This window comes from Cherax quadricarinatus, chromosome 4, assembly GCF_038502225.1.
Source record: "Cherax quadricarinatus isolate ZL_2023a chromosome 4, ASM3850222v1, whole genome shotgun sequence".
Lineage (NCBI taxonomy): Eukaryota > Metazoa > Arthropoda > Malacostraca > Decapoda > Parastacidae > Cherax > Cherax quadricarinatus.
The window spans coordinates 74,938,613-74,945,912 of record NC_091295.1 but is presented as its reverse complement, the minus strand read 5'-3'; the positions used below and the strand labels follow the sequence as shown (position 1 = coordinate 74,945,912).

The 7,300-nt window shown below is 44.5% G+C and overlaps 1 protein-coding gene across 1 annotated transcript in view; it reads right to left on the bottom strand.

Moving 5' to 3' along the window:
• Positions 1 to 7,300, bottom strand: part of Dscam1 (Down syndrome cell adhesion molecule 1) — a gene marked incomplete in the record, with an annotated part of 1,133,347 nt that overhangs the window by 41,955 nt on the left and 1,084,092 nt on the right.

Below are 7,300 nucleotides of genomic sequence, written 5' to 3'. Positions count from 1 at the left end.
TCTCATTGCCTTTGAAGTATCAAGGTCCCTTAGCAGTTTCTTCACCTCAGTTGTATGTATGTCATCCAATACTTGTTGGTATATTCCTTGTTGGTGTCCCCCTCTGTTCTGTCTTCCCAGAGGCCTTCCTGTCTCCACTGTAAATACTTCCTTAAATCTCGTGTTGAGCTCCTCACATCACATACCTCTTGATCATTTCTTGCGAGTTCCCCACCTTCTTTCCTGAGCCTGATCACCTGGTCTTTGACTATTGTCTTCCTCCTAATGTGGCTATACAGCAGTTTCGAGTCAGTTTTGACTTTCGATGCTATGTCGTTTTCATACTGTCGCTGGGCCTCCCTCCTTATCTGTGCATACTTGTTTCTGGTTCTTCGACTAATCTCCTTATTTTCCTGGGTCCTTTGCCTCCTGTACCTTTTCCATTCTCTGGTGCACTTAGTTTTTGCCTCCCTACACCTTTGGGTAAACCAAGGACTCGCTTTGGTCTTCCTATTATTTCTGTTACCCTTGGGAACAAACCTTTCCTTTGCCTCATTGCATTTTGTTGTTACATATTCCATCATTTCGTTTACTGACTTTCCTACCAGTTCTCTGTCCCACTGAACCTCCTGCAGGAAGTTCCTCATACCTGTGTAGTCCCTCATTTTATAGTTTGGCTTTTCTCATTCAACTCCTGTTACCCTCTCCACTTCTAACTCCACTATATAATCAAAACTCAGAACCACGTGATCACTAGCTCCAAGGGGCCTCTCATATGTGATGTCTCAATGTCTGAACTGCTCAGGGTGAACACAAGGTCCAGTCTTGCTGGTTCATCCTCCCCTCTCTCTCTGGTAGTGTCCCTGACATGTTGATGCACGAGGTTTTCCAGTACCGCATCCATCATCTTGGTTCTCCATGTTTTGGGACCCCCATGTGGCTCCAGGTTTTCCAGGTCGATCTCCCTGTGGTTGAAATCACCCATAACCAGTAACTTTGCTCTGTTCGAGTGAGCTCCTCTTGCCACCTCAGCCAGTGTGTCCACCACTGCTCTGTTCTCTTTGTATTCCTTTCTTGGCCTGCAGTTCTGTGGTGGGTTATACATCACTGCAATGACTACCTTATGTTTCCAGACTGAATTGTACCTACCATGTAGTCCCTTTCTCCAATCTCATCCATGCCTTCCATTTCCTTAAATCCCCATCGGTTTTTTATGAGCATTGCAACCCCTCTTCCCCTTCTACTCCTATCTTTCCTCAGAATCTGATATCCCGGTGGGAAGATTGCGTCTGTTATGTGTACATTGTGTGTATGTATACAGTGCTAGTCATGGTATTATGCTGGGTGAGCGCCCCGGCATAATGCCGTGACGAAAATCAAAGGCCTACCATACAGGGGGGTCTTTTTGCATCAGTGCATTATGCTGGGTAGCAACCATTAGCATGACATCATGGCTGCCACACTCCACATTAACTCCTCAGTGCTCATGTGGCTGCCAGGGTGAGAGGAAGTGTTGCACTTTTGTCTCGTCTGCCCCATCTTTTGTCCAGTGTTCCCTTTGGTTTTGGGGCTATACATGTTTGATTATTGGTAAAAGGATATCTTTAACACCTGAAACTATAGCTCAAATCATAGGGCTTCACAAAGCTGGGCACCAGACGAAAGAAATAGTGGAGAATATTGGTGTGTATGAGTGTTTAGTGAGGAACTGGATGCAGCATTTCAAGGCTGGTGGCAGTGTCGCGTTACCTTCTGCCAAACCTCAGCCTGGCCCCTCGAAGAAGACATCTGTTTGTACCTTAACTGTGTTAAAGAAGCAGGTAGAGAGTACACCTAAGATAACTGCTAGAGAACTGAAATTAAAGAACCTACATCTTCTCTCAGAGGTGTCTGTAAGAAATGTTAACAGACGTGTGTCAGCAGTGGGCTACACTAGTCACCGTCAGGCTAAGAAACCGATCTTCAAGCCACAGAAGAAATGCAGGCTGGATTATGCAAAGAAATATCTTCAATGGAATCCTCAACAGCGGTCTGAAGTACTTTGGAGTGATGAAGCAGCCTTCATCGTCACTTGTAATCATGGGGGACACGTGTACTGGCCCAGTGGTAGTGACCCGCTAGACCCACGTTACACCCGAGGGACTGCCAAACACCCAGACTTGCTTATGGTTTGGGGGTGTTTCGGTGCTTAGTGCTGGTGAACTCGTTGTGCTTCCCAAAAACCAGTGTATGAACCAGTATAATTACCTGGAGTTGTGTGACAATTTACCTGAGGCATTTGACAAGTGTGGGGCTATGGTTTTTATGCAGAACTATGCACTGTGTCATACTGCCAAATCTGTAGTTCTGTGGCTTAATTACTGAAGTGAGGTTCTTTAATGGCTGACCTGGCAATTCCTCAGACATAAACACTATTGAGAACCTCTGGTCAAGAGTGAAATAAAGTTTACTGGGCAAGGATGTTGGTTTCATCCCACGGCTGGAGGCAGCTCTACGTGAGGCATGGAATAATATACCTCTCAAACCCTCAAGAATTTGTGTGAGAGTCTTTCTACATGGCTGAGGGACGTGATTAAGCATAAAGGATGCAGCACCAACTCGAACAATTATGTAAGTGTATCTTTGTAAGTGCTTTTGTAAGTGTGTTTTTGGGGGTCTGAAATGGACTAATCTAATTTACATTATTCCTTATGGGAAAAAATTCGTTCGGTATCGGCACTTGAACAGCCTTCTAGAACGAATTAAGTTCATAACTCGCGGTACCACTGTATATTATAATCTTTCATGGTATGACTTGTGTTTTGGTATGTGTGGGGGGAGGGTGGCATAATGCTGTGACTAGCACAGTACGTGTGTGTGTGTGTGTGTGTGCACGTGTGTACATGTGTATGACGTACGTATGTGTGGGTGCAGGGGTCGAGTCCTAGCTCCTGGCCCCGCCTCTTCACCGGTTGCTACTAGGCCCTCTCTCTCCCCGCTCCATGAGCTTTATCAAACCTCGTCTTAAAACTGTGTATGGTTCCTGCCTCCACTACGTCATTTTCTAGGCTATTCCACTGCCTTACAACTCTATGACTGAAGAAATACTTCCTACTATCTCTCTGACTCATTTGTGTCTTCAACTTCCAATTGTGGCCTCTTGTTTCTGTGTCCCCTCCCTGGAACATCCTGTCTTTGTCCACCTTGTCTATTCCACGCAGTATTTTATATGTCGTTATCATGTCTCCCCTGACCCTCCTGTCCTCCAGTGTCGTCAGGCCGATTTCCCTTAATCTTTCTTCATAGGACATTCCCCTTAGCTCTGGAACTAACCTTGTTGCAAACCTTTGTACTTTCTCTAGTTTCTTGACGTGCTTTATCAAGTGCGGGTTCCAAACAGGTGCTGCATACTCCAGTATGGGCCTGACATACATGGTGTACAGTGTCTTGAATGATTCCTTACTAAGGTATCGGAATGCTGTTCTCAGGTTTGCCAGGCGCCCATATGCTGCAGCAGTTATCTGATTGATGTGTGCTTCCGGAGACATGCTCGGTGTTATACTCACCCCAAGATCTTTCTCCTTGAGTGAGGTTTGCAGTCTTTGGCCACCTAGCCTATACTCTGTCTGTGGTCTTCTGTGCTCTTCCCCTATCTTCATGACTTTGCATTTGGCAGGATTAAATTCGAGAAGCCATTTGCTGGACCAGGTGTCCAGTCTGTCCAGGTCTCTTTGAAGTCCTGCCTGGTCCTCATCAGATTTAATTCTCCTCATTAACTTCACATCATCTGCAAACAGGGACACTTCTGAGTCTAACCCTTCCGTCATGTCGTTCACATATACCAAAAATAGCACTGGTCCTAGGACCGACCCCTGTGGGACCCCGCTCGTCACAGGTGCCCACTGTGATACATCATTACATACCATGACTCGTTGTTGCCTCCCTGTCAGGTATTCTCTGATCCATTGCAGTGCCCTTCCTGTTATATGCGCCTGATGCTCTAGCTTCTGCACTAATCTCTTGTGAGGAACTGTGTCAAAGGCCTTCTTGCAGTCCAAGAAGATGCAATCAACCCACCCCTCTCTCTCTTGTCTTACTTCTGTTATTTTATCATAAAACTCCAGAAGGTTTGTGACACAGGATTTGCCTTCCGTGAATCCGTGCTGGTTGGCATTTATAGTCCTGTTCCGTTCCAGGTGCTCCACCACTCTCCTCCTGATAATCTTCTCCATAATTTTGCATACTATACACGTCAATGACACAGGTCTATAGTTTAGTGCCTCTTTTCTGTCTCCTTTTTTGAAAATGGGAACTACATTTGCCGTCTTCCATACCTCAGGTAGTTGCCCAGTTTCCAGGGATGTGTTGAAGATTGTGGTAAGTGGTACGCACAACATATCTGCTCCCTCTCTAAGGACCCACGGAGAGATGTTGTCCGGTCCCATTGCCTTTGAGGTATCGATGTCCCTTAGCAATTTCTTCACCTCCTCCTCATCTGTATGTGTGTGTGTTGTGTGTGTGTGTTGTGTGTGTGTCCCCATCTGGTCTGTCCCCCCAGAGTCCTTCCTGTCTCTACTGTAAATACTTCCTTAAATCTCGTGTTGAGCTCCTCACATACCTCTTGATCGTTTCTTGTGAGTTCTCCACCTTCTTTCCTCAGCCTTATCACCTGGTCCTTGACTGTTGTCTTCCTCCTAATGTGGCTATACAGCAGTTTCGGGTCAGATTTGACTTTCGATGCTATGTCGTTTTCATACTGTCGCTGGGCCTCCCTCCTTATCTGCGCATACTCGTTTCTGGCTCTTCTACTAATCTCCTTGTTTTCCTGGGTCCTATGCCTCCTGTACCTTTTCCATTCTCTGTTGCACTTAGTTTTTGCCTCCCTACACCTTCGGGTAAACCAAGGACTCGTTTTGGTCTTCCTATTATTTCTGTTTCCCTTGGGAACAAAACTTTCCTCTGCCTCCTTGCACTTTGTTGCCACATATTCCATCATCTCGTTTACTGATTTTCCTACCATTTCTCTGTCCCACTGAACCTCCTGCAGGAAGTTTCTCATACCTGTGTAGTCCCCCCTTTTATAGTGTGTGTGTGTGTGTGTGTGTGTGTGTGTGTGTGTGTGTGTGTGTGTGTGTGTGTGTGTGTGTGTGTGTGTGTGTGTGTGTGTGTGTGTACGTGTACTCGCCTATTTGTGCTCACCTTGTGTACTCGCCTATTTGTGCTTTATCAAACCTTGTTTTAAAGCCACGTATGGTTCCTGCCTCCACTACGCCACTTTTTAGGCTGTTTCACTGCCTGACAACTCTCTGACTGAAGAAATATTTCATAACATCCCTTTGACTCATAGGAGCCTTCAACTTCCAATTGTGACCCCTTGTTGCTGTGTCCCATCTCTGGAACATCCTGTCTGTGTACTCGTGTGTGTGTGTGTGTGTGTGTGTGTGTGTGTGTGTGTGTGTGTGTGTAGATTGTGTGTGTGTGTGTGTGTGTGTGTGTGTTCCTGTGTGTGTGTGTGTGTGTGTGTGTGTGTGTGTGTGTGTACATGTGTGTGTGTGTACATGTGTGTGTGTGTACATGTGTATGTGTGTACATGTGTGTGTGTACATGTGTGTGTACACATTGTGTATACATTGTGTGTACACACTGTGTGTACACACTGTGCGTGTACATTATGTACATGTGTGTGGGTGCATACGTACATACTTGTTCACCTATATGCAAATGAGTCTTAGCTCCTGGCCCCACTCCTCATATTGCTGGAAATAAATGGTATAAACTACCAACACAATGGGAAAATAAACACATAAGCAGTATAATGTGATCCTTTATTAATAAAGAATCACATTATACTGCTTATGTGTGTATTTTTCCTCATACTGCTACTTGTCAGCTTCATTACCTCCTAACCTCATTAGTCCTTTGTATCTGCTCTTAAAACTATGTATGGAGGCTGCCTCAGTCACATCTTCAGACCATCCTGACAATGAAGAGATACTTCTTGACATCCCTGATGCTTATCTGTGCCTTTAGCTTCTATATCCCTATTTATGAAACAGCCTGATCCTGTCTATCGTATTGATTCCTCTGAGTTTTTTTTTTTGTTATCATGTCTTCCCTGGTTCTCCTATCCTCCAACGTTATTAGATTCAGTTCCAGTAGCTTCTGCTTTTAGTTCATGTCCCTTTGCTCTGGAACAAACCTTGTTGCATGCTATGTATTTTCTCCATTTTTTTTTTTAACATGCCTTTTCAGTTGTTGGTTCCATGGTGGTGCTGTATACTCCAAGTTGGGCTTGATTTATATGGCATAAAGAGCTTGGAATAACACTTTGCTGAGATTCCTGAAGGCTACTCTTACATTTGCCAGACAGGCATTGGCTACCAAAGTTTGGCAATAAACCAGGCACTATGCTCACCCCTAGGGGGCTCTCACCCTCCGAGTCTATACTTCATGTCCAATGTGTTGCTCCTTCCCCAGTTTTCATAACCTTACATTGCTGAGGTAGAAATCAAGCATCCACTTATTCAAACCATCTTGCAGTTTATCAACATCTATTTGAAACCTTTTTTTTTTAGCTCTTTTTAGTATCAGCAAACGAAGATGCATTTGATTTCAATCCCACCTGGAATGTCATTCACATAACAGAAACAGCACTGGTCCTAATAACAATCCTTGTGGTACTCCCACTAGTTATTCTTTCCCATTTTGAGTCTCTTTCCTGACAATCATTCCTTGTTTCCTTTTCCCAAAGGTACTGTTTGATCTACCAGAGTATGTTACCTGTTATTCCTACCTGCACCTCAGGTGTATTCCCCAACCTCTTTTGGGATGCAGTATCAATCCCTTCTTGCAGTCTTATGAAAATACAATCCACCTATCTCTCTCTTCCCCCTTCCCCTGTCTTGCAAAAAATTTTGTCATAGAATGGCAACAGTGATAATATTTGCCTTCTCTGAATCTGTGCTGGTGATTGCTTATCAAACCACTTCCCTTCAAGTGTTCTATCGTTCACCTTCTGATAACCATGCATGGTATGCATATCAGAGAAACTAGTCTATAGTTCAGTGTTTCCTGTCTCCTTTTTTAATTATAGGGCCTACATTAGCTTTTTTCCAGATCTTTAGCAATTGTTCTGTATATGTGATGCAGATCTTAGCTAGTGGTTTAGATAGCACTTCTGCTCCCTTTTGCATAACCTTGTCAGATCCTGTGACCTTCCTTCAGTGAAATTACCTGGTCTTTTACCGTCATCTTCGTTCTGATGTGGCTGGGAAATAATGTTGTTCAGTTGGCTTTAGCTGCTATGTCATTTTCAAATTGTTACTCAGCCTCTCTCCCCACC